The following is a 24,689-nucleotide window of genomic DNA, read 5'->3' on the forward strand; positions in this document are numbered from 1 at the left end:
TATAGGTTAATTGGCCTAATTTACCCCTTCAGGCCCTGTAGGGGACAGACACGCTATGACGCTCTATACCTTGGGGAACACCCTGCACCCCCATGTTCATCCTTATAATATGATTGTGTGGTATCCAATGCAAAGTTTGTCACGTTGGGTGTTTTCAGAAGGCTCATGATGCACGGAGCATTGTTGTTATAGTAATGTTATAGGTTGTAATTTCATGTATATAGTTATGAGGCTGAAAATGTGTCCTCGTGGCTTAAAAAAAGCCCAGGCAAAACCCTCCAGGAGCAGAGGCCCAAACAAAAACTCTCCAAGAGCAGAGGAGCAGTTCACGCCTCATCAGGGCATGTATGAGACAAACCCAGCCCAGCCTCACAGGAACAAGGACACTGGCCTAAGCAGCAACAAAGGATCTGTTGGATTCTCGAGTGAGTCACCCCCCTTCCCTTGGTCAGTTTGGGACTACGATGTGGTAATGCTCACCTGACTCTGAAGGGGCGGGGGGAAAAGCCAAGAGGGAAAAAAGAACATGATAAAAGGGAGAGATGTTTGCCATGCTCTCTCTCTTCCACCTCTATCTACAGACACCACCACCAAGCAACTGAAGCGCTGATCAAAGCAGAGAGCCTGGCTGAAAGGCAACCAGCCAGCCGGTGGTGAAAAGCATCTAAGTTTGTAAGGGCACAGAAAGTGTTAAGATCAGCATAGAATGTGTTTTGCTTTTATTTCATTTGACCAAATGTGACTTGTTGTGTTTTGACTTATAATCACTCACAATCTCTTTTGTAGTTAATACATTTGTTTGTTCTACCTGAAGCAGTGCGTTTGGTTTGAAGTGTGTCAGAGACAAGCCTGTGTGACAGACCCAGACCAGTGGGGTACAGGAGTCTGGTAGAGGGCAAATACACTGGTCACTGGATGAGTAGTTTTCTATTCCCTGAGTGACCAGAGAAGGGGCTGCACTAGAGTAATCAGGAACCTGCTAGAACCAGTTAAGGCAGGCAGGCTAATTAGGACACCTGGAGCCAATTAAGAAGAAGCTGCTAGAATCAATTAAGTCAGGCTAATCAGGGCACCTGGGTTTTAAAAGGAGCTCACTTCAGTTTTTGGTGTGAGTGTGAGGAGCTGGGAGCAAGAGGCACAAGGAACTGAGAGTGAGAGGGTGTGCTGCTGGAGGACTGAGGAGCACAAGCGTTATCAAACACCAGGAGGAAGGTCCTGTGGTGAGAATAAGGAAGGTGTTTGGAGGAGGCCATGGGGAAGTAGCCCATGGAGTTGTAGCTATCATGCAGCTGTTACAGGAGGCACTCTAGACAGCTGCAGTCCACAGGGCCCTGGGCTAGAACCCGGAGTAGAGGGCAGGCCTGGGTTCCCCCCAAACCTCCCAATTGATCTGGACTGTGGGTTCTTCCAGAGGGGAAGGTCTCTGGGCTGTTCCCCAACCCACATGGTGAATCTCTGAGGCAAGAAAATCCACCAATAAGCGCAGGACCCACCAAGATAGAGGAGGAACTTTGTCACACCTGGTACATATCAATTTCTTTGTTAAATTGATGAACTCATATAAGCTTGCAGCGTCCAGTGGGCATAACTGGAAATTGCAAGATAGAGGTTCCTAGGGTTGGGTCTGGGGCTGGAGATATTGGCTAGTGTCATTCGGTTGCACGTTCCAAGCAGCAGCTTGCTAAAAGTGCTCACTCATGTAGTTGGGAGCAGGTTACATGCTAGATGTTGTGCGTGAACAGTCCAGGAGTGGGGGTTCTCACAGCAAAGCAGGGTAAGGCTGGTTCCCAGAGTTGAGGATTGGAGTGACCTAGCAAATCACCAGTCCAGATAACACCATGGGAACGTTACACATCCCATCACAGCTTCTATAAAAACAGCTATCACATAGGACTAAATAAGAGCATTATTACAAAAGACAGAGAGAAAACAACACAGGACATCAAGCAAAGTTATTGCAATACTAGATTGTATCTTTATATAAAATTTATTATATAACAGATGCATGTGTGCTGTATGAGTGCCGCATACAAACATAAACAGCTCTATTCATCTTTGATATAACTGATAAGTTAATGGACTCAGTGTTAAGCATCTCTATATAGCTGGGTTTTCCTTGAAAATATAGAAGACCCTCCACACATCTCTGGAGATATATGGCAATACAGGCTGTATATCAGAGGGGCGATTCAGGAGGGAGCTTAGTAGTGAAAATCCTAGCTGGTCTTCAGGCCAATTGTTTGGTTTTAAATCTGATCTTTCATTTTCCACCAGAAGTTTCCAGCATCCGCTGTAAGGAAAGTTTGGCCTTAACTATGGTCTAATTGTATAACCCTCACTCACGCTGATTATCTAGCTAACTATTGGTTTTACACTACTGCCCATCACCATAGTATCTGAGTAGCTTCATGTAAAATCAATAGCAACTGCAGAGTCCCTAGAAGACATCATGGAGTCTCTGGATTGTACCTCACTACGCAGAGTCCCACTTGTTTCAACAAGACAACTTGTTTAGTACAAAAACAATGAGGAGTCTGATGGCACCTTAAAGACTAACAGATTTATTTGGGCATAAGCTTTTGTGGTTAAAAATAAAATAAATCTGTTAGTCTTTAAGGTGCCACCGGACTCCTCATTGTTTTTGTGGATACAGACTAAAACGGCTACCCTCTGATACTTGTTTAGTACAACACTATCTCTGTGAGTAAGGGCGGCACAACTGGTCTCCTCATCGCAGTTTTATTTGTCTTTGGCTGAGAGTGCAGATCTTAGCTAAGTGCAATTGTTTCATATTTTTAACTCCTTGCTCAGACCCATCCTCCCAGATCTCAGGTGGAGTCATGTTAATGGTCAAGATTAATATTTCTCATCAGTCATGGCCCTTGCTTCTCATCCTTTTCCCTGCCACGCATTCTTGCTGTTTTTTTGAAGTCTCCCAGGCCGATGTCCATTATCCATGAGGTGCCTGCCCTCATGTTTCTTGATGTTGGCTGATACTTTGTCTTGGATGAACTGGTTATGATGCCAGCTTGTCTGGATGGCCCTTTAAATCAGCACTCCAACTCTAGAAAGTGCCACACACACAGATGGTGGAACAATCTTAATAATATCCATTTTTCCTTTGTTGCGATGAATTCATCCCAACGTCCTGTCCTTTTGTTTATTTATATAGGTTGATCAAAGGCACTCAGACTTCTGAGAGTACAAAACTGAAACACATTAGCTAAAGTAGCAAATAACAAATTGATCCAATGTTAGTTAAAGGGCTGATCTAAAAATCCAGTAAATGTCTCAATAAAATCTGCACTCACCATAAAGATCCTTTCCTCTGATCACCATCACTTCCAGCAAATAAGTCTGCAATGGAAAACAGATGGGGCTTGCAGTGTGCCTGGAAGGTCAACAAACTTGGGGTCTGTCAAACCCGCTGTGGGAGGATCAGCCTGTTCACCCAGCGGGGGGTGGTTCTTAGTGAGGCAGCCTATTCCAGGACACCAACCATAGGACTAGGAGCCACCATGGTCCATCTGCATGACCCAAGTGTTCCCCTACACATGGAGAACCCTCAAGTGGCTGGTTAAACCAGTTTACAGCTGCTGTGTGTGGCTGGAAAGGCACAACACTCAGGTATATGGGTATGTCTGACATGACATGTCTAGTAGCCCCCTCAATGTACCAGACACTGTACAAACACCTGCAAAAAAGGCATGCTCCTGCCTAGGAGATTATGACTCATACCTTCAGATCAGTGCTGCTCCATTGAAGCTGAAGATGTGGCCCATTATTATTATTTTATTTCGGTTTCATATGTATTTTCCGTGTGTATCATTTTCTGCTCATATCAGGGCTTTCATCATCTCCTATCCTCACAAAGAGCCCAATTATGTCACCCTCTACTACATCTGTCACATGAATTTACTACATTAAGTAGTAAATTACTCTGCAAGAGCCCTGGAGGGCCTGTTTCAAAGCCCATTGAAGTAACTGGAAAGACTCCAAAATCATGTTGACTCTTCCCCAACAAATTATGTTCATCTGTGTGTCTGACAATTCTGTTCTTTACTAGAGTTTCAACCAGTTTGCCAAGTACTGAAGTCAGGCTTCCTGGCCTCTAATTGCCGGGATCATCTCTGAAGCCCTTTTTAAAAATTGGCATCCATTAGCTATCCTCCAGTCATCTGGTACAGAAGCTGATTTAAATGCTAGGTTGCAGACTACAGTTAGTAGTTCTGAAAATTCACATTTGAGTTCCTTCAGAACTCTTGGGTGAATCCCATCTGGTCCTGGTGACTTATTACTGTTTAATTTATCAATTTGTTCCAAAACCTCCTCTAATGACACCTCAATCTGGGACAGTTCCTCAGATTTGTCACCTAAAAAGAACGGCTCAGGATTGGGAATCTCCCTCACATCCTCAGCCGTGAAGACCGATGCAAAGAATTCATTTAGTTTCTCCGCAATGGCCTTATCGTCCTTGGGTGCTCCTTTAGCACCTCGATCGTCCAGTGGCCCCACTGATTGTTTAGCAGGCTTCCTGCTTCTGATGTACTTAAAAAAAATTTTTTTTTTGCTATTACTTTTTGAGTCTTTGTCTAGCTGTTCTTCAAATTCTTTTTTGGCTTCCTAATTATATTTTGACACTTCACTTGACAGAGTTTATGCGTCTTTCTATTTTTCTCACTAGGATTTAACTTCCACTTTTTAAAGGATGTCTTGTTGCCTCTCACTGCTTCTTTTACTTTGTTGTTTAGCCACGGTGGAACTTTTTTGGTTCTCTTAGTATGTTTTTTAATTTGGGGCATACATTTAAGTTGAGCCTCTATTATGGTGTCTTTAAAATGTTTCCATGCAGCTTGCAGTGATTTCACTTTTGGCCCTGCACCTTTTAATTTCTGTTTAATTAACTTCTTCATTTTTGTGTAGTGCCCTTTTCTGAAATTCAATGCTACCGTGTTGGGATGCTGTGGTATTTTCCCCGCCAAAGAGATGTTAAATTTAATTATATTATGGTCACTATTACCAAGAGGTCCAGCTATATTCACCTCTTGGACCAGGTCCTGTGCTCCACTTAGGACTAAATCAAGAATTGCCTCTCCTCTTCTGGGTGCCAGGACTAGCTGCTCCAAGAAGCAGTCATTTAAAGTGTCAAGAAACTTTCTCTCTGCATCCAGTCCTGAGGTGACATGTACCCAGTCAATATGGGATAGTTGAAATTCCCCATTATTATTGAGTTTTTTAATTTTTATAGCCTCTCTAATCTCCCTGAGCATTTCAGTCACGATCACCATCCTGGTCAGGTGGTCAGTAATATATCCCCTATTGCTATATTCTTATTGTTAGAGCATGGAATTTCTATCCAAAAGAGATTCTATGGTACAGTTTGGTTCATTTTTTTTTTTTACTTCATTTGACTATGCTTCCTTTCATATATAGTGCCACACCCTAACCAGCATGACCTGTTCTGTCCTTCTGATATATTTTGTATCCTGGCATTACTGTGTCCCATTGATTATCCTTATTCCACCAAGTTTCTGTGATGCCTGTTATATCACTAACCTCATGCACGAGGCACTCTAGTTCACCCATCTTATTATTTAGACTTCTAGCATTTGTATATAAGGACTTTAAAAAAACTGTCATTTTTTAGCTGTCTGCCATTACATGATGTCATTGAATGGGACTCTTTTTTAATTGACTGTTTCTCATCAGATCCTACCTGTATTTTATCATCTTCCATCCTCTCCTCCTTACTAAGACATAGAGAATCTCCATTAATAGATAGATTTTCTTTGCTCATAGATGTGGCTTTTCCGGACATAAGAATGACCTACTGGGTCACACCCATGGTCCTGTATCCTGTCTTCCAACAGTTGCTGGTGCCGGATGGTCCAAAAGTAATGAACAGAACAGGGCAATTTATCAAGTGAGCCAACCCATTGTCCAGTCCCAGCTTCTGACAGTTGAAGGTTTAGGAACACCCACAGCGTGGGGTTACATCCCTGACTATTTTGGCTAATAGCCATCGAAGGCTCTATTCTCCAGAAATTTAGCTAATTCTTTTTTGAACCTGATTCACTATTCACTATTCTTTTGGCTTTCACAACCTCCCCTGATGAGTTCCACATTTGGACTGTGCATTGTATGAAGTACTTCCTTATGTTAGTTTTAAACCTGCTGCCTATTAACTTCATTGGGTAACCCCTGGTTCTTGTGTTATGCCAAGGGGTAAATAAGTTTCCTATTCACTTCCTCAACATCATTTGTGATTTCATAGACCTGTATTATATCCCCCCCCAGGCACACACCTCAATACCCAGGCTCAGGGCACCTGCTGGGCAGGCATGCTTGTGAGAAGAACAGCTATGCTTTACTTATGGCAAACCCTTCTGCTTTCCTTCTTAAGTGGGATGGGCTCTTGGAATCCTGCCTGCCAAGCGCTGAGCCCACTCAGCTGCTCTGTGACCTGCACTTCCTGTCCTAAACGCTTGGCTAGTGCTCAGCAGCTGCTCCCTGCCCCAGAGGTGGCTGCACATCATTGCTGGTGTGTGCACTTGATTTAGTTGGGATTGGTCCTGCTCTGAGCAGGGGGTTGGACTAGCTAGCTCCTGAGGTCCCTTCCAGCCCTGATATTCCATGATTCACTAGTCCCCATCCTGCTGCCAGCAAGGTGGGGTTTCCCATTGGCGTCACTGGGAGCCGGAGAGGGCCATGGCTGCGTGAGATGGTCTCTGACCAAGAGGGGAACACTTGGTGGGCACCCACAGTGGGTCAGCCCTAGCCGCCTAAACACTGGCGGCGTCCAACTCCGCGAGAGAGAGCAGGGACTGCTGGGAACTGGAGTCCCTTACTCTCCCGAGTCTCCTCCCACATCTCGACCCGCGGGGGGAGGGAGAACTACGTTTCCCGTGGGGCACCGCGAGAGGGGCCGTACAGGGACGGCACGCAGCAGCGCCGGCCGGAGTCGGAGGCGGGCGGGGCGCGGGGCCAGGAGCGCGCGTGCCGGGATGGTGCCGCTGGCTCTGGGTGGGCGTGGCCTGGAACGCGGCTGCGGCGACTGTTGGGGGCGGGGCCGGCGAAGGGGCGGGGCTGCGGCTGGTGGTGTTGCTAGTGCTCGGTGCGCGGGGGGCGCGCGGGGGGACCGTTACTCTGAGGCGACAGGGCGGTCGGGCAATGGCTCAGCTGGGACAAGGTGGGGACCCGATGGGCGGGGTGTCTGCGTGCGTGTGCCCTGCCCGGGAGCGGCCGGGGCTGAGCCGGGGGTGCGCGCGTGGCGGGGGGACGGGCTGCCGGGGGTGCGCGCGTGGCTGGGGGACGGGCTGCCGGGGGTGCGCGCGTGGCGGGGGGACGGACTGCCGGGGGTGCGCGCGTGGCGGGGGGGGGGACGGACTGCCGGGGGTGCGCGCGTGGCGGGGGGGGGGGACGGACTGCCGGGGGTGCGCGCGTGGCGGGGGGGGGGGGGGACGGACTGCCGGGGGTGCGCGCGTGGCGGGGGGGGGGGGGGAACACGGACTGCCGGGGGTGCGCGCGTGGCGGGGGGGTGGGGGGGAATACGGACTGCCGGGGGTGCGCGCGTGGTGGGGGGGGACGGACTGCCGGGGTGCGCGCGTGGCGGGGGGGGGGGGACGGACTGCCGGGGGTGCTCGCGTGGCGGGGGGGTGGGGGGGGGACGGACTGCCGGGGGTGCTCGCGTGGCGGGGGGGTGGGGGGGGGACACGGACTGCCGGGGGTGCGCGCGTGGCGGGGGGGGGGGGGGACGACGGACTGCCGGGGGTGCGCGCGTGGCGGGGGGGGGGGGACGACGGACTGCCGGGGGTGCGCGCGTGGCGGGGGGGTGGGGGGGGACTGACTCCCGGGGGTGCGCGCGTGGCGGGGGGGACGGACACGGACTGCCGGGGGTGCGCGCGTGGCGGGGGGGGGGGGACGACGGACTCCCGGGGGTGCGCGCGTGGGGACGGACACGGACTGCCGGGGGTGCGCGCGTGGCGGGGGGGGGGGACGACGGACTGCCGGGGGTGCGCGCGTGGCGGGGGGGGGGGGGACGGACTGCCGGGGGTGCGCGCGTGGCGGGGGGGGGGGGGGAACACGGACTGCCGGGGGTGCGCGCGTGGCGGGGGGGTGGGGGGGAATACGGACTGCCGGGGGTGCGCGCGTGGTGGGGGGGGGACGGACTGCCGGGGTGCGCGCGTGGCGGGGGGGGGGGACGGACTGCCGGGGGTGCTCGCGTGGCGGGGGGGTGGGGGGGGGACGGACTGCCGGGGGTGCGCGCGTGGCGGGGGGGGGGACGGACTGCCGGGGGTGCTCGCGTGGCGGGGGGGTGGGGGGGGGGACACGGACTGCCGGGGGTGCGCGCGTGGCGGGGGGGGGGGGGACGACGGACTGCCGGGGGTGCGCGCGTGGCGGGGGGGGGGGACGACGGACTGCCGGGGGTGCGCGCGTGGCGGGGGGGTGGGGGGGGGACTGACTCCCGGGGGTGCGCGCGTGGCGGGGGGGACGGACACGGACTGCCGGGGGTGCGCGCGTGGCGGGGGGGGGGGGGACGACGGACTCCCGGGGGTGCGCGCGTGGGGGGGGGGACGGACTGCCGGGGGTGCGCGCGTGGCGGGGGGGACGGACACGGACTGCCGGGGGTGCGCGCGTGGCGGTGGGGGGGGGGACGGACTGCCGGGGGTGCGCGCGTGGCGGGGGGGGGGGGGACGGACTGCCGGGGGTGCGCGCGTGGCTGGGGGAGGGACTGCCGGGGGTGCGCGCGTGGCTGGGGGGCGGGGGGGACGGACTGCCGGGGGTGCGCGCGTGGCTGGGGGGCGGGGGGGGACGGACTGCCGGGGGTGCGCGCGTGGCTGGGGGGGGGGACTGCCGGGGTGCGCGCGTGGCTGGGGGCTGGGGGGGGAGTTGCCGGGGGTGCGCGCGTGGCTGGGGGGGGGCTGCCGGGGGGGCGCGCCCGTGGCTGGGAGCTGGCGGGGGAGGGCTTTATGCCAGAAGGCAGCACCAGATCCTCTTTTCCGACCCCCTGTAAATCAAAAGCCACAGATTTCACCCCCCCCCCCAACCCCCCGGAATTAGACCCGAGTGTGACCGCCCGCAGGGGGTAGACTTATTATGCGCTAGACGCAGCGTGTCTGCCTTTTGGAGTGACTGGATTGCGCAAAAGGGCATCATGCCGTGTTCTCAGATCACTGGTTATCCCATCACTGGCCGATAGCTCTCCGATGGGAGTTACATTCCCCCACCCTTTGCAGATTTGATCCCACTAAGGTGCACTTTGCTGTTCTTTAAAAAAGTGTATTTTAGTCACCACTGGATACTGCTGTCTTGAGACATTTAAAAAACAAACATGACCACTCTGTGTGGGTGTCTTTGTTCCCTCTGCGGACACATTAATTTGGCATTAGTTGGCTTTGCCCTTGGTAATGTGTTTATTCTCCTCATCTCTCTTGTTTTTTGCCAATAAGTGTCAGATCTGGTCTCCTGACATCTCATTCCAGTTCTCCTTCTCCCTTGCCCAGTAACTGATGCTCCTTTTATGAGGTTGTCCGACTGCTCAGGTGGTGATGAGCTGAGCTCTCATGCAACAAGGGAGAAGGGGGAGAGCAGTCATTTGAAAAGTATATGGGGGGAGGAATGTGGCATAGGAAGATCCTGGAATCACAGATGGGAGTAAACACTATGTTCTGTTGTAATCTGTTTAGCACATAATGCAGCCTATAAGAAGATATTAAGGGGAATGTTGATGACTGGCAATAAATGCATTGATTGGCAGATAAATTACTGAATGCATTGCTTTACGTGGTGAAGCGAACACTTCAATGGTTTCTCTTTTCAGATAAATCCCAGAGAGAATTAATCTGGTCCTAATGTAGAAGGACAACATAAGAAACTCTTTGTGGTGATTTGACAGGTTCTGAGGGGGGCATTCAATATGAAAAAGGCAAAAAATGTAAATGGGCAAACATATTTTTAATGCAATGTGTAACTAACCTAAAGGAATACACTGCCGTAGAATATAGTGTTGTAAATCCTAAAAAAGATTAGGCATCTATATAAATAGGGATAGCATTTACACTTACTCTGCCTAGCCTAAAAAAAATAAAGGCTATAATACTTCATGGCACAAGCTCACCACCAGCTGGAGTCAATGAGCCAGAGTATCCAATGGTATTACATAATTAGATGCATTATGGTGTTGGAATGCTTTCATCTGAAGCATTGAGTATTGGCTGTTGTCCCTGATAACAGACTAGATGGCTTATTAATTTGTTTTGATATGAGAGTTGCATTGTTAGGCTTGATCCTGCAAAGACCTGTCTCCTGCTGAAGCCAAAATTGCATACATGTGATAAGCTTTTGTAGGATTTGGCTCGTTTTAGGATATCAAAGCTCTTATAAATTTCATTGATTGTAAGAACTCTTTGTAAAGAGAATATTTTGGCTAATACTGAATGTAGTCACCTGAAACCTAGCAACTGCTTAATAGCACATGCACAGCTGCTTGGGACAAGAAGTGAAGAATACCTTGTATTGACATTAAAGGAGTTTAAAAACAATATACTGGTAATTATCCATGTTCCTAAAGTATATTTACACTGAATTATGTGAGGCCATTGTAACTTTTTTTTATTTGTCTTGACTTTCTGAATCTAGAAAACTAACGTGTAAACATAGACTTACGTCATTCTTTCAACCTTAAACATGGAGATTGGCGTTGTAGCATGCTATTTTAAAAATAGAATGAGGCACCAAAAGGGCTGCACAACTATTCCAGTTTTCACAAAACACTAAAATTTAATTCTAGAATGTAGTCAGGATCCAATATTGTGGATTATCTGGCTAATAATTTTTCTTGTAGAGATTCATCAATTCTAAACCAAATGGGACCATTGTGATCATCTAATCTGACCTCCTGTATAACACAGGGCATAGAACTTCCACAAAGTAATTCCTAGGTACATTGTCAGGTTAAAAATTGTTTGCTTTTTAAAAAGCTTCCTGACCTGTGTTACTAAATACCTAAGATTAATAATGAATTTTTAAAACATTTAATTTATGAAGTTTACACTTTTAATTTTAGACAGTGGGAATAAAGTGTCAAAATCGCTTGGTTTACACTTGCTTTTAGGTCAGTTTCACTTTGTGCTAGTGCCTGATTTCCAGAATTCTCATGCAACTGCAGCCCAAAGTGCAACATCTTAAAATCCAAACACCAGACCTTATTCAACAAACATCTCATTGAATGAATGTATTTGAACAAAGCATGAAGGTAAAATGTGCAGGATTTTTGGTTCTTGTCTCCTGAAATGATGCTAGATAGAAGAACATTAAAAACAGGTTTTTAAATACTAAATTTTAATGGGAAAATATTTTGATAAGATTTTTTGCTATTGCAGCTATGTAGTATGATATCCTTATCAAAAACGAATATAGTGAATTAGATTTTTTAAATTAGAATCTTTATATATATGGTCTCTTGTTTTTGCTTTTAAACTCCTTAATTATGATAGCTTTCCTCTGGCCAAATGCCAAAGCAAAACATGCCTTGCACATACATGATTAATTTACTTCTGCGAAGCTTTCATCCCATAGCATTGTCATTGTAAACAGATACTTGCTGTCTCCATTTTAAAACCAGTTTTTGGAGCCTAATTAATACACAACCCTGAGCCTTTTGGACTGTTATCATTTTAGGTTTTTAATGTACCTGCAACTGCCTGTGGCTCACAAACACCCACTTTAGCCATTAATCTGCAGTGCCCAAGAGGAACAACAGGAAACCATTTGACTCCAGGCTCAATAGCACTAGCTTGCTAAGATTGACTTTTCCTTTTTTTCCTCTCAGATTAAGAGTTGTAGGATGCTTTCCAAAGAATAACATCACACGTAGGCGTTTGTACAAAGGAAACTCACTAATCTAAATTCTGTTTCCATCATGGTTTCCCATTTGTTTCCTTTTCTGTTCATTTACTTTTTCCTCAGTTTCCTCTCTTTTTGTCAGTTTTTTTTGTTGATTCCGTCTCATATTTCTATTGCTGAGAAATTAGCTCTTTCAAGTTTACAAGGTACAACAGCATCCTGTTCCCCCGCCCCCCGTCTTCACTCCTCCTCATCTGTAGGCCACATACTTGACTAAATGAAACACTAGCCTATTCTGCTATGAGCATTTCCCCCCCTCTCCTTGGTCCCATTTTTCATGTCTGAATTCTTTTTATTTTCTCTTGGCTCTCCCAAGATTGAGTTTGGGCATGTACAGACTTCTCAAAAAGGGGTCCCAGGACAGGGTTTTTTTGAGCAGAACATCTCCCACATGGAGCTCACTGTAGGGTCCCAACCTCAGTTGTGAGTAGGTGGGCTGCGTGTTTTCATTAGCTGACTTTATATAGTGTCGGAATATGCTTCTCGAGTGGCATGAAAACAAGCTTCTTTCACTGAAGATCTGATATAATCCTCTTATAAGGCCCCTGTCACCATAGTGTCTGAGAACCTGTTGTGGAGAGCAATGCTCCAGCCAGGGAGTGGGGTTGGGTGCTTGCCCCGCTCCGTGCGGCTCCCGGAAGCAGCAGCATGTCCCCCCTCCATCTGCTATGCGCAGAGCTGCCTGGCTGTGCCTCCGCATAGGAGCCAGAGGGAGGACATGCCACTGCTTCCGGGAGCTGCTTGAGGTAAGCGCTGCCCAGAGCCTGCACCCCTCATCTCCTCCTGTGCCCCAACCCCCTACCCCAGCCCTGATCCCTCTCCCACCCTCCAAATTCCTCAGTTCCAATCCTCCTGCACCCTCATCCCCAGCCCCACCCCAGAACCCGCACCCCCAGCCGAAGCCCTCACTCCCTCCTGCACCTCAACCCCTAATTTTGTGTGCATTCGTGGCCTGCCATACGATTTCCATACCCAGATGTGGCCCTCGGGCCAAAAAAATTGCCCACCCCTGCTCTAATGGATGTCTGATTACTTGAGCATGCTCAGTGGAGTAGTCTTAACTTTATCAGGGTTGGCGATATGTGATATTAAGTTCTGGGGGTGGGTAAATGGAGAGTCTCCATAATGGGAATATGGATGTCCTTCTGTGCCTGAGAAGAGGGATTATTATTCTGGTGTCAAGCAGCACAAGACTGCAAAGCTGTTATCTGAACAGCAAGTGGCGAAAACTTGCTTGACTTGTGGAACTGCAGTAATTCTGGATGTGCAGACCCCTGTGAGCAGTCCCATTGATTTCAGTGGGGGCTCTGCCAGCATAGTGGTGCACTTGCACCGAGCTTATTGCAGAATTGGGCCTTGGTTGGTGGCTATGATCCTTGATGTGGACTGGTAGTGGTGGCTGTGTATACATGGAAGATTATGACAGATGAGCTGTTTCACTTGGAAAACTTGCTGCAGTGCAACTGTACTGTAGTTTTCTTATTTTTGTTGTTGTAAAGTTGCATTTAAAGATAAAACTAAAATAAGGGCATTGATGAAATTGTCTTCTAAAGGCTGACAGTGGAACTAATATAAGATCTTTCTCCTTACAAAACCTGTAAAGCACGCTTCTCCAAGCAACAGTGACAAATTGAGCACAACTAATTGTCAGAAACCAAAGAGAAGAAATATTCTGAAATCACTCCATATGCATTTCAGTGGCCAAAGAAGATTATTATAAAGCTGAAGGACAAAAATCCTAGCCATAACTCGCTGCAGGTGTATTTTGGGGATAGCAAAAGCATCTCAAAGTGCAAATAAGGCCATAGGGAATTAGCAGTTCAATTAAATAAGAGGCTGTAAGGTAAGGCAGTACTTTGGTATTAGTTTCTTAAAACTGAACCTAAGATGTACTGGCAACCAAATCTTCAAAAAATTAAAACCGCTCCACTATTAGTATTTGTTAGTGAAGAATCCTTGGTGCTATTTAAGCCAGACTTGCGGAGAGGCTTGAAAAATGCATTACTATGGTCTATTGCACACTGGAGTGTACAAGTCAACAGATGTCTGCCATGTCAACTTAGGCAAACATGTTGATGCTTTGAATTATTTCTGAGGTAAAAAGGACAAATGTTAAATGATATGTAACAGAGTCCATAAGGATCCCTGGTTAAAAGAACTGCTGTTCTGTGTAGATTCAGGTGATGTAGTGAACTACAATTGATGTTGAGAACTAAATAGCACTTTATCTCTGAGGACATCTTGTAACAGAAATAGAAAAGGTCTACAAAGATCTTGTATACAAGGAGAAACTAAAAAGAGTAGAATAATTTAGCTTAAACAGAATAAGGAAGAGATGGAGGTATCAAGCTGACTAGAGTAATTTGAAGTAAATGTAGGAGTTGAGATACTTTAGTTTCATCGACTTAAACTGTGTATTATTTCTAACAGGTGAAAATACTAGAAAAAGCTAAAAAAAATTAAATATCTTATTTGCTTTTTAAGTCTTTATGCAACTTCCTTTTTCATTTCCTTCAGCTCTTTCAGTGACAATCAGTGAAACCAATTTCCCTTCCATTGTTAATTTCACTTCAGGGTTGGCAATACAGCAATGTTTAGGTTTTGCTGAGATCCTAAGAATCCCTCTGGTAAAGGAACAGGAGTACTTGTGGCACCTTAGAGACTAACAAATGTATTAGAGCATAAGCTTTCGTGGACTACAGCCCACTTCTTCGGATGCATATAGCCTATGCATCCTATATGCATCCGAAGAAGTGGGCTGTAGTCCACGAAAGCTTATGCTCTAATAAACTTGTTAGTCTCTAAGGTGCCACAAGTACTCCTGTTCTTTTTGCGGATACAGACTAACACGGCTGCTACTCTGAAATCTGGTAAAGGATTCATTGTTCGGTAACAGTACCTTCTGGCACATCTGACAAACTCACTACACCCGACATATTGCTGTCATAGTATTTATCCAAAGACGGTAAAGTGTGAGGCATCTAATAAAAATTTGTCATACTGATTCCCGTATTCATTGCAAGATGTATGTACATGGGATATTTGAGTTGTGTATATGTACTCGAAAAAAGCTTTAAAATCTGCGGGCAAACAGGTTTTGCCAGACAAATGGATGTAGATTCAGCTGTCGGCCTTGATTCATGTGTAGATTTAAGCATTGGAAGCTCTGTTTTGTATATGGTGTCAACAGGAGGATGTGAAAACAACTTAAAGTCAGCACACCAGGAACTGAATCACTGGGGGTCATCCTGACCATGGGGACAAAAACAGTGAGTTTTGGGAAATGCACAAAGTCATTTTGTTTTCATTCGCTGAGGAAGCAAAAAGAACAGTGCATTTTGCATTCATGAGATAAGCTGTTTTAAACAAAACTTTAATAGGCTAAAAACCTAACTTTAGGTCTTGTATTATTGTGCAGGTGCAAATGCTAGTAAGTTGAGATGATTAATAAAGAATAAACAGGTCTTTGTTTTCTACAATAGAATTTAAAAATCAAGAGCGTGGTATAAGTGGTACTATCAGGGTGATAATGCTTTAAACTATATGTTAGAGATTAATTAGTTGTGTCACAGAAAATTCTAAATTCCCTGTCGCTCAGGAACATTTATAAAATACTTTCCATACTACAGTCATACTGGATTTTTAGGGGCTGATCCTGCTTCCATTTGAAAACATTAATAAAACATCCATTGACCTGCAATAATTGCAGGAATTGGCTCTACCCTCGTAGCAGGAATTGTAAGTTTTGTATAGGCTGGTGGCCATGGATTTATGTACTCTGAAATGCTGTGGCTGTGCAATTTATTGTAGAATTATGTTCTAGAATGAGTATTTTTTTATTTATTTAAAAAACAAAAAGCTTCTAGTCCTTTATGGATGGGAAGAAAACATAAATGCGAACAGTGTATCTAATGCAGTGTTTCCAGAAAGATAGGAACAATAGTTCTGAGGTGTGAACTGTCCTGTTATCTCAATTAGTGTTTGTTTTGAAACCTAATTATGGCAGTTAAAAATGCAACTTTCACTGCTGATAATGTTGGCATCACTCACCTTCTCAGGTGCCAAAAGTCCCAACTGTCTCCTCTGCTTCCAAAACCTTCAGGTTTCCCCTGATTTTTATACTTCATCGATTTGTCTTCAGCAGGGCCGGCTCCAGGCACCAGCTTCTCAAGCAGGTGCTTGGGGCGGCCGCTCCTGAGAGGGGCGGCACGTCCGGGAATTCGGCGGACGGTCCCTCACTCCCGCTGGGAGCAAAGGACCTCCCGCTGAATTGCCGCCGCAGATCGCGATTGTGGCTTTGTGTGTGTGTGTGTATTTTGGCTGCTTGGGGCAGCCAAAACCCTGGAGCCGGCCCTGGTCTTCAGTACAAATTGTGCAGCACATTGAAAATTAAAAAATGGAGTAGCAGAAAACTGAATTCAACTGAGGGTATATTCTGATTGTACTATTCAATTTGATATTCAGTAAAATCTTAATTTGTTAATCTAGTTGAAGATGTCACAGAATTTCCAACCCGGGAATGTCTCAGGGTTCTGTGGTTTTGCCATGGAATATGTGACTGCTTGGGGGGGTTTCATAAGTGGGCATTTAAACCTGCTACGTGTGATAGGAGGGAGAAGGGATCTGTACATCTACTGTCAATTGTAGAGTCACACTTCCAAATTAGTTCCACAATACCTACAACGTAAGCAAAAGTAATTTTGTATTGAAGAATGAAAACAGTAAGTCTGCTCCTCCTGATCATTAGTCTTGGAATAGGGCTTCAGAATGTCAGTCGAGAGCAGTATACTGTCTGCAAATGTTCTAACTTCCCTGGACAAAATCTGGGTGTGTAGAGGGTACAGAGGATTTAATATCTTCCTACATAGAGAACACTTTCAGGTAATGCACATCTTTCGTTTTGTAATACCGTCTTCAAATCCAGGGACAAGGCTGTATCCTGTCACTGATCCTCCTGCCCCATGTTTGATTTTTTTTTTTTTTCCATTTCATGTGCTAGTTCTTTCCCCTGCGCTCTTCTGTTTACATCAGACCTGAAATTAATCAAGGTCTGTTGAGAAGAAACTTCTGCCGCCTTCTTCACACTGTCAAGTAGCAAACTTGGTGACGATGCAAAATGCTTCTCTTTCCGGAGTTGACGTTGGAAGATTTTTCTGAGCATCCATAGCCGAGTCCACATGAAATGAGCTATTAAAAACACTATTGCTTAGTCAGTGGGGTGGAGTAAAAGGCCAGAATCATCAATTTGCAAACCTCGGGGAGAGAATCTGATGAAATTTGCAAAGGATCCTGATGTCAGTAGACCTGAAAATTGTTTTGGAAGGGGTAAAACTTTGTAGGTTCTAACAATGGTTGAATTATTGTCTTTGCTTTTACTCTCAGAATACCTGCTCTTGGAACGACTATTTTGTCTTTAATATGAAATCTTTGTCAGTGTCTGATAAGACCAGTAACGTCATTTGAACTAGAAAGTGCCATGCAAACTGAATTGAAAGTTAAATTCAATTAAAATTAGGTTTAGTTAAAATGGGTTTAAGACACCTTATCTGGTTTTGTCCAATTAAACGCTCCAGTCTGGTTTAGAAAACAATTTGAGACGAGAGCCTTCTTTAAAAAAAAAAAAAAAGAGGGGGGGGGGAAGAAAAAAAGTTCAGCTAGTTCAGTGCAGCAGTGAAAGCAGACGATTACAGGACAGAGGCATTGGCATATAAGTCAATGTAAATACGTTGGCAGGAACAATATTCAAACTTGGTGTTGCTTAGAGAGGAAATCATCTTTGTTGGCTCCTGTGGTGCTGTGTGGTGTTAGATAAATGTATTACATTTTGCTGTAGTTTTGTTGGCTCAAGACTAACAGTTCCCAGTAGCTTTTATGATACTATTGATTATATCTACCTAACAATTCAGTCTTACTCCTCTTCTCTTCCAAATGGGATTTCCCTTCAGTTTCCAAAGAATATTCTTAAAATATTTTTTTCTTTAGCTTTCTGAGATCTTGTTTGGAGGGCTTACTGAGAATACCTACAAGGTGAAAATGGTAGGAATTTTTATTACTAGTTTGTGCTTTTCTAGATAAATATTGTTGGTTTTATATACCTCATAGTAGGTTTTGAAACAAATCTTAACAGTGGGGTTAAAATAACTATGTAATCGAATGCTAGGTGGTTTCTCCATTAATCCAAACCTTTAGTCTAACTGCAAACCTGGACAGAAAGAATTACTTATCAGAGGGAATGGAGCACAAAACCCATTGGGAAGGGAACACTTGATCCCATGCAGGGATTTGATCTCTGCTGACCAGGCAGGGTGTGGGAGTGCTGAGGGCAGCATGCTCATTTGCTTTGTGGGGGTGTCATATTTGCACTGCCTTTGAACAAGACCCCTTATCCCCAACAATGTTTAGACAACCGACTGAACAGCACAAACTCTTCAAATAGCTGAATCCAAGTCCTTAGCAGAAGGAAGGTTGCTCTGTTGGGGCCTTTAAGGATGCTAGAGCGTCCCGGAGCATCTGTTTTATAAAACAAGGAAAATTTAAAAATCATTGAGGAGCAACTGCTATTTTATATCAGAACAACCTAGGTTTTTTTCACCTTAAAGGGTTTCAGTAAAGCCTCCTGTCATAGTAATTCTGGCAGCTGTCAAGAGGAGGCATGTCAGTCTACAGCTGTATTTGATTTATTTTAACTATTCTCTTCTGACCATTTTATTTTAATTGAATTTGGTCTGAATTCATGCCTGTCTGTTTCTACAATGCTTGTTTTCAGTAGCCTGAAGAGCATGATTCTAAGTAGCAACATCCTCTATGCTTTTGGTTAGTTCAGTAAAAGGTATTCTCTAACTTCAAATAAATAAACTTAATAAAGGTGGTTATAGAAAAAGGTCTGTTGTACAAAGGGTTTGGCTCTCATCCAAGCATCGCTCAGCTGTGTGTCTAGTCTGAGTTAAGGTTTACTTGTACCCCAGAAATATAATGGAATGCTATATAGTTTTACTAACCCCCTACATCTTTCCTGAGCCCTATATTCATTTTCAGCCAGTGCTAAAGTTACTCTCAGTGGGAAGCGTAATGGTGCAGTGATGCTGAAAGCTTTCCTGCACAATACAGTGCCTTTGAAATAGGGTGTGTCCGTTTTTTCCTTTACTTCATGCACTCGCGGTCTGCGGTGTTAAATCCATGCCACACACATCTTAATTTTCAATGAGTATGCTGATTGCTGGTTCCTGTTTGTCTTATGGATCTAAGAACTGAACCTTTAGAAGTGAGCCACTGCACACCTGAAAAACTGAGCACAGTAGAATTTATTTAATACACATCTCTTTTAAAAAACACAACAAACAACAAAAACCTGGTGGTCTCACTCCACTTCTCAGTGAAGCTATAATAACACAAGCTGTAGTGAGGGATTAATAATGCAAGACTCTGCTCTTACAAAATACACTTGTGTGTATATTTTTTGAATATCGTGTACAGTACAGTATTGAGTGTTGGGATGGTGCCATACTGGTGTGACTGTACTGAATGAATGGTGAGAACATGGCTTGACATGACTGAACTGTGAAAGAGGATTCTGGGAGAAGAATCCTTTTCTTAGCATCAGGCAGATGTCAGAAGTGAAACTGACTGGCTCCATGCTGCGTGTATGATGAATACTGATCTTTGCGTCAGCAAATATGTCCACTTGAAAGCAAACAACACGTGTAGAACATCTTGAGTGGAGCACGGGCAGACCGGGGCATCTTGGCCCTGTAGAAAGACATCACGCAGGGGGCTTGTCAAGGCTGCTTCCGCACTCTGAACTTTAGGGTACAAATGTGGGGGTCTGCATGAAAACTTCTAAGCTTAACTACCAGCTTAGATCTGGTCCGCTGCCACCATTCCCAAAGCTAGTTCCCTTCCCTGGGAAGCCTTGAGAAACTCTTCACCAACTCCCTGGTGAATACAGATCCAAACCCCTTGGATCTTAAAGCAAGGAGAAATTAACCATCCCCCTTCCTTCCTCCCATCCACTCCTGGTGGATCAAGATCCACCACCCTTGGATCTAAAAACAAGGAAAAAATCAATCAGGTTCTTAAAAAGAAGGCTTTTAATTAAAGAAAAAAGGTAAAAATCATCTCTGTAAAATCAGTATGGAAAACAACTTTACAGAGTAATCAAACTTAAAGAGCTCAGAGGACCCCCCTCTAGCCTCAGGTTCAAAGTACAGCGAACAGAGATAAACACTCTAGCAAAAGGTACATTTACAAGTTGAGAAAACAAAGGAAAACTAACACGCCTTGCCTGGCTGTTTACTTACAAGTTTGAAAATTGAGAGACTTGTTTAGAAAGATGTGGAGAACCTGGATTGATGCCTGGTCCCTCTCAGTACCAAGAGCGAACGACTTCCCAAACAAAGAGCACAAACAAAAGCCTCCCCCCTCCCCCAAGATTTGAAAGTATCTTGTCCCCTTATTGGTCCTTTGGGTCAGGTGTCAGCCAGGTTACCTGAGCTTCTTAACCCTTTACAGGTAAAAGGATTTTGGAGTCTCTGGCCAGGAGGGATTTTAGAATACTGTACACAGGACAGCTGTTACCCTTCCCTTTATAGTTATGACAGGGCTAAAGTGAATGATTCATCAGGGAGTGAATGTGGGGTAATGTTCAGTTGGCACCACTCTGCAGTCTCCTCCTAAAGTATTAGGTAAAAATTAATAACCACATTCCCATTGAGCATGCTTTTAAGACGTGTGAATCCTTTGAGGAAAAAGTATAAAAATCAAGCCAATTAAATTAGTGTTGGGGATTCCTTAATTGACGCTTGAAGAAACTGCTAGACAGAGTAGTCAAAACTCTGCTCCATGGGCTTGAGTAGGATTGTGACCAGAAGGGTTTCCAGGCGGCCAAGGCCTTGCCTCCAGGGAATCCGAGTCAGACCAGAGGGCTGAGGAGACCAGACCTGGAGAGAAGAAGCCGTCCATAGAATTGGTGACCACCTTCTTTGTTTTCGAAGCAGGGATTGCGTGAAGCTAGCACAGGGCCTGTTTGTGTATGTTTGTGAAAGAGAGGCTCGCTAAGAGGAATGTATAGCTCTTAACTCCCATCTTAAACATTAAGAACTATACGTTATGTGCATAATGTAACCCTTTACCGCTTGTGTAATTCCTTCTCAATAAACTGCTGCGCATGCAAGATAATTCTTGTGTACCTTTTTCATTGGTATGACAGTAATCTGCTCCAATGGGAGCCATTAAAGATCCATTTCAGGGGTAGTAGTGCCCCCTGGTGCCAACATTGAGCACAAGGAATTAAACATGGCTAACCAGATTTTGAAAAGTTCCAATCCCAGGCCACAATTTTATAGCAGTCAGAGATCCCTGAAAAAGATTCAGGGCTAGTCAACAGTGGGAACTTACATGGGCATAGCTACATCTCTCAGGGGTGTGAAAAATCCACACCCTTAAGAGACATAGCTACATTGGCCTATCCCTCGATGTAGACTGAGTTAATTCGATGGAAGAATTCTTCTGTTGACCTAGCTACTACCTCTTGGCATAAGTAATCCACCTCCCCCAACTGGAGAACCTCTCCCATTGGCGTAGTGTCTATGCCGACACACCACAGCGGCCCAGTTGCAGCTGGGCCACTGTAGCAGTTTAAGGGTAGACAAGTCCTTAGAGTTATGTTGCCAGCTGTGCGTACAATGGTGTAATGGTTTTTACCTTCAAGGTACGTGTAATGTTGACCAAAAGCTTTAATTGCCTTTGGATACATTGATGTAGATGACTCATTAATAGAACAAATCTTTCCATTTTTAAACCACAGTACGCTGGTCTAGTGGATGAGAGAAAGCAGTAGATGTGATATATCTTGGTTTTAATAGGTTTGATACATTCCTACATGACGTTCTCATAAGCAATCTGGGGAAATGTGATCTAGATGAAATTACTGTAAGGTGGGCACATAACTCTTTGAAGAATCCTATTCAGAGTAGTTTATTAATAGGACTTACCTAGTGGGCTCCCCTGGGGGTCTGTCCTGGGTCTGGTACTGGTCAGTATTTTCATTAATGACTTGAATAATGGAGCGGAGATTATGGTTATAACTGTTGCAAATGACACTAAGCTCTGAGGAGCTGCACTTTGAAGGACAGGATCAGACTTCAAAATGACCTTGACAAATTAAGAGAATTGGTCTGAAATCAACAAGATGAAATTCAATAAAGACAAGCGCAAAGCACTATACATAGGAAGGAAAAATCAAATGCACAACTACAAAATGGGGAATAACTGTCAAGGTAGTAGTTCTGCAGAAAAGGATCTGGGACCTATAGTGGATCAGAAACTGAACATGAGCCAACAATAATGATGCAGTTGCAAAAAAAGGTTAATATAATTCAGTAGTGTAGTAACAGGAGTGTTGTATGTAAGCTATGGGAGGTAATGGTCCCCCTCTGTTAGGCATTGGTGAGGTCTCAGCTGGCGTACTGTGTCCATTTTGGGGCGCCAGACATCAAGAAAGATGTGGACAAAGTAGAGAGAGCCCAGAAGAGATGGTAAAAGGTTTAGAAAACCTGACATATGAGGAAAGTTTGAAAAACAAACAAAAAAACAAACCCACCTGGGCATGTTTAGTCTCAAGAAAAGAAGGCTGAGGGGGGACTTGATAAGTTTTCAAATATGTTATAAAGAGGACAGTGATTGATTGTTCATGTCCACTGAAGGTAGAACAAGAACTAAGGCTTAATCTGCGATAAGGGAGGTTTAGATTAGCTATTAGGAAAAATTGTGTAATTATAAGGGTAGTTAAGCACTTGAATAGGTTATGAAGGGAGGCTGTGGAATCCTCATCATTGGAGGTTTTAAAGAACAGCTTGGACAAACCCCTGTCAGGGATGGTGTAGAACGGTTTACTTGGCCCTGCCTCAGCGCAAGGGGCTGGATTAGATAAGCTCTTGAGGTCCCTTCCAGCCAGAGCCGTCCCTAGGGTATGGCAAATCGGGGCGACCGCCCCGGGCCCTGCGCTTTGAGGGGCCCCATGCTTTGTGAGGAGGGACGGGGGGGGGGCAGGAGAGCAGGGGTGGGGGTGAGGAGGAGCCCCCCACCAACCTCCTCCTCTCCCCAGTGCTTCCTGCCCACCAGCAGCCCTGCCGATCAGCGCCTCCCCCTACCTGACTCCCAGCACCTACTGCTAATCAATTGTTTTGCAGTGTCTGGAGGTGCTGGGGGGAGGAGCGAGGATGCAATGTGCGAGGGGGAGGGGGCAGAACTGGTGGGGAAGAGGTGGGGTGGGGCCTTGGGTGGATCTGGGTGGGGAGTACCCCCTGGCAGATAGGCCCAGAGTTTCTATGTCCTGGGCCCCATACCCCCCTAGGGCTATGATAAACATCTATTGAAAGCTTTGGGACTTACTAATTTTTGGCTCATAACTGGTAAATTAAAAAATATTCTAGTAATCGCCTAGCTATTGAACAAGACCCTAACAAATTTAGAATTCATTTTGGAAATTCTTGGCTGCTTTTCTTTCTGTGTAATACACATCGGATAATTCCTTTTTGGTGCACCAGCATTATTGGTTTTAGCACGCTTTTGTGGGAATGGCACACTTGTATTGGTAAAATATGCATTCGTGCTATGGTTTAAGTTGCAATACTAAAAGCTAATTAATTTTACAGCATGTACTTGTGACTGTAAGAGCATCCCAGTGCCAGATAGCAAAGGGCTCTCTGGTATTTAACAGTAAATCTCAGCTGGCCTGACCAGCTCAATGCACCTCACACTGTTGCCATGATATTCATTTAAAAGTTGTCTTGTAATCTATCATTTGAAAACTAATAACACATTGGTTGTTGATATCACTGGGAAATGTATGTAATAACATTGTGTGTGAAAGTATGGAAGCTCTAATACTGTGTTTTGGAGACTGTAAACAGACAGAGGAGACAAACCAGGCTTTTTTCCAGACAAAGGAGAAGGGCAAAAACCTCTGTCTCAATTGCAAACAGAGCCAGGTGTGACCAGGGACTGGAACAATGGGCTGTTCACTTGCTTGTGAGATTGCAGGAAGATCATTTGCATTGTAAGCCACAGGAGACTGCAAAAGTAATGTGGTGTCTGCTCCCTAGTGGATATGGGAAGCTGAGCCTCCAGGAGGGCTTTCTGACTTTGAAGACAAAAACTTTGGGGATATAAAGATCTGCTTGAAAGACTTTTGGGGGACCTACCAAGTGAGAGAAGCAAAATGCTACGTTCTTTGACCTATGAAAGATGGGTTCTCCTGCTAATCCAGCTGGAGAATACTGACCCCTTGATGTGAATAAGAAACTAGATTAGTCAAAGATGTATCTTGCTAGAGTTAAGTTTTAGACACTAGAAATACTATTATTTTGTTTATAACCCTTTCATATCACTTGCACTTTAACAAACAAATTTAAGAGATTTTTTTAATAAACCTATTCTTAGTTTTACTGCAAATCATCTCAGTGCTGTGTATTGGGGTGGAGTGTATAACTCCAGCTGAGTTAACAGGTTGGTGTGTGTACTGGCTTTTTGGAGGTAGTGAAATTGGTGTTACTGAGCACTCGGAGGTCAGAGGGAATGGACGCTGCAGGGGAGACAGTTTTGGGGAGAATTGGGACCAGAGGAGGTGTTGGGGTCACCCTGCAAGGCGTAGCTGGTCTGTTGGAAGCAGGGGTGAAACCATTGTGCTGTGAGCATGCTGCTTGTGTCAGGATTCTGTGCCAAAGCTGCGCAGCCCAGAGGCATCCAGAGTTAGAGGGCAGGTGGGACAAAACCTCTTACAAAGTGTC

At 45.7% G+C, this 24,689-nt stretch overlaps 1 long non-coding RNA gene across 3 annotated transcripts in view; it reads left to right on the forward strand.

Moving 5' to 3' along the window:
- Positions 1–7,044: 7,044 nt before the first annotated feature.
- Positions 7,045–24,689, forward strand: part of LOC135978583 (uncharacterized) — a 55,426-nt gene continuing 37,781 nt past the window's right edge. For all 3 annotated transcript variants that reach the window (XR_010595978.1, XR_010595977.1, XR_010595976.1), the window contains exon 1: positions 7,045–7,189. This is a non-coding gene — a long non-coding RNA (uncharacterized LOC135978583). The remainder of the gene's footprint in view (positions 7,190–24,689) is intronic.

The sequence above is a fragment of the Chrysemys picta genome, unplaced genomic scaffold (assembly GCF_011386835.1).
Source record: "Chrysemys picta bellii isolate R12L10 unplaced genomic scaffold, ASM1138683v2 scaf321, whole genome shotgun sequence".
Lineage (NCBI taxonomy): Eukaryota > Metazoa > Chordata > Testudines > Emydidae > Chrysemys > Chrysemys picta.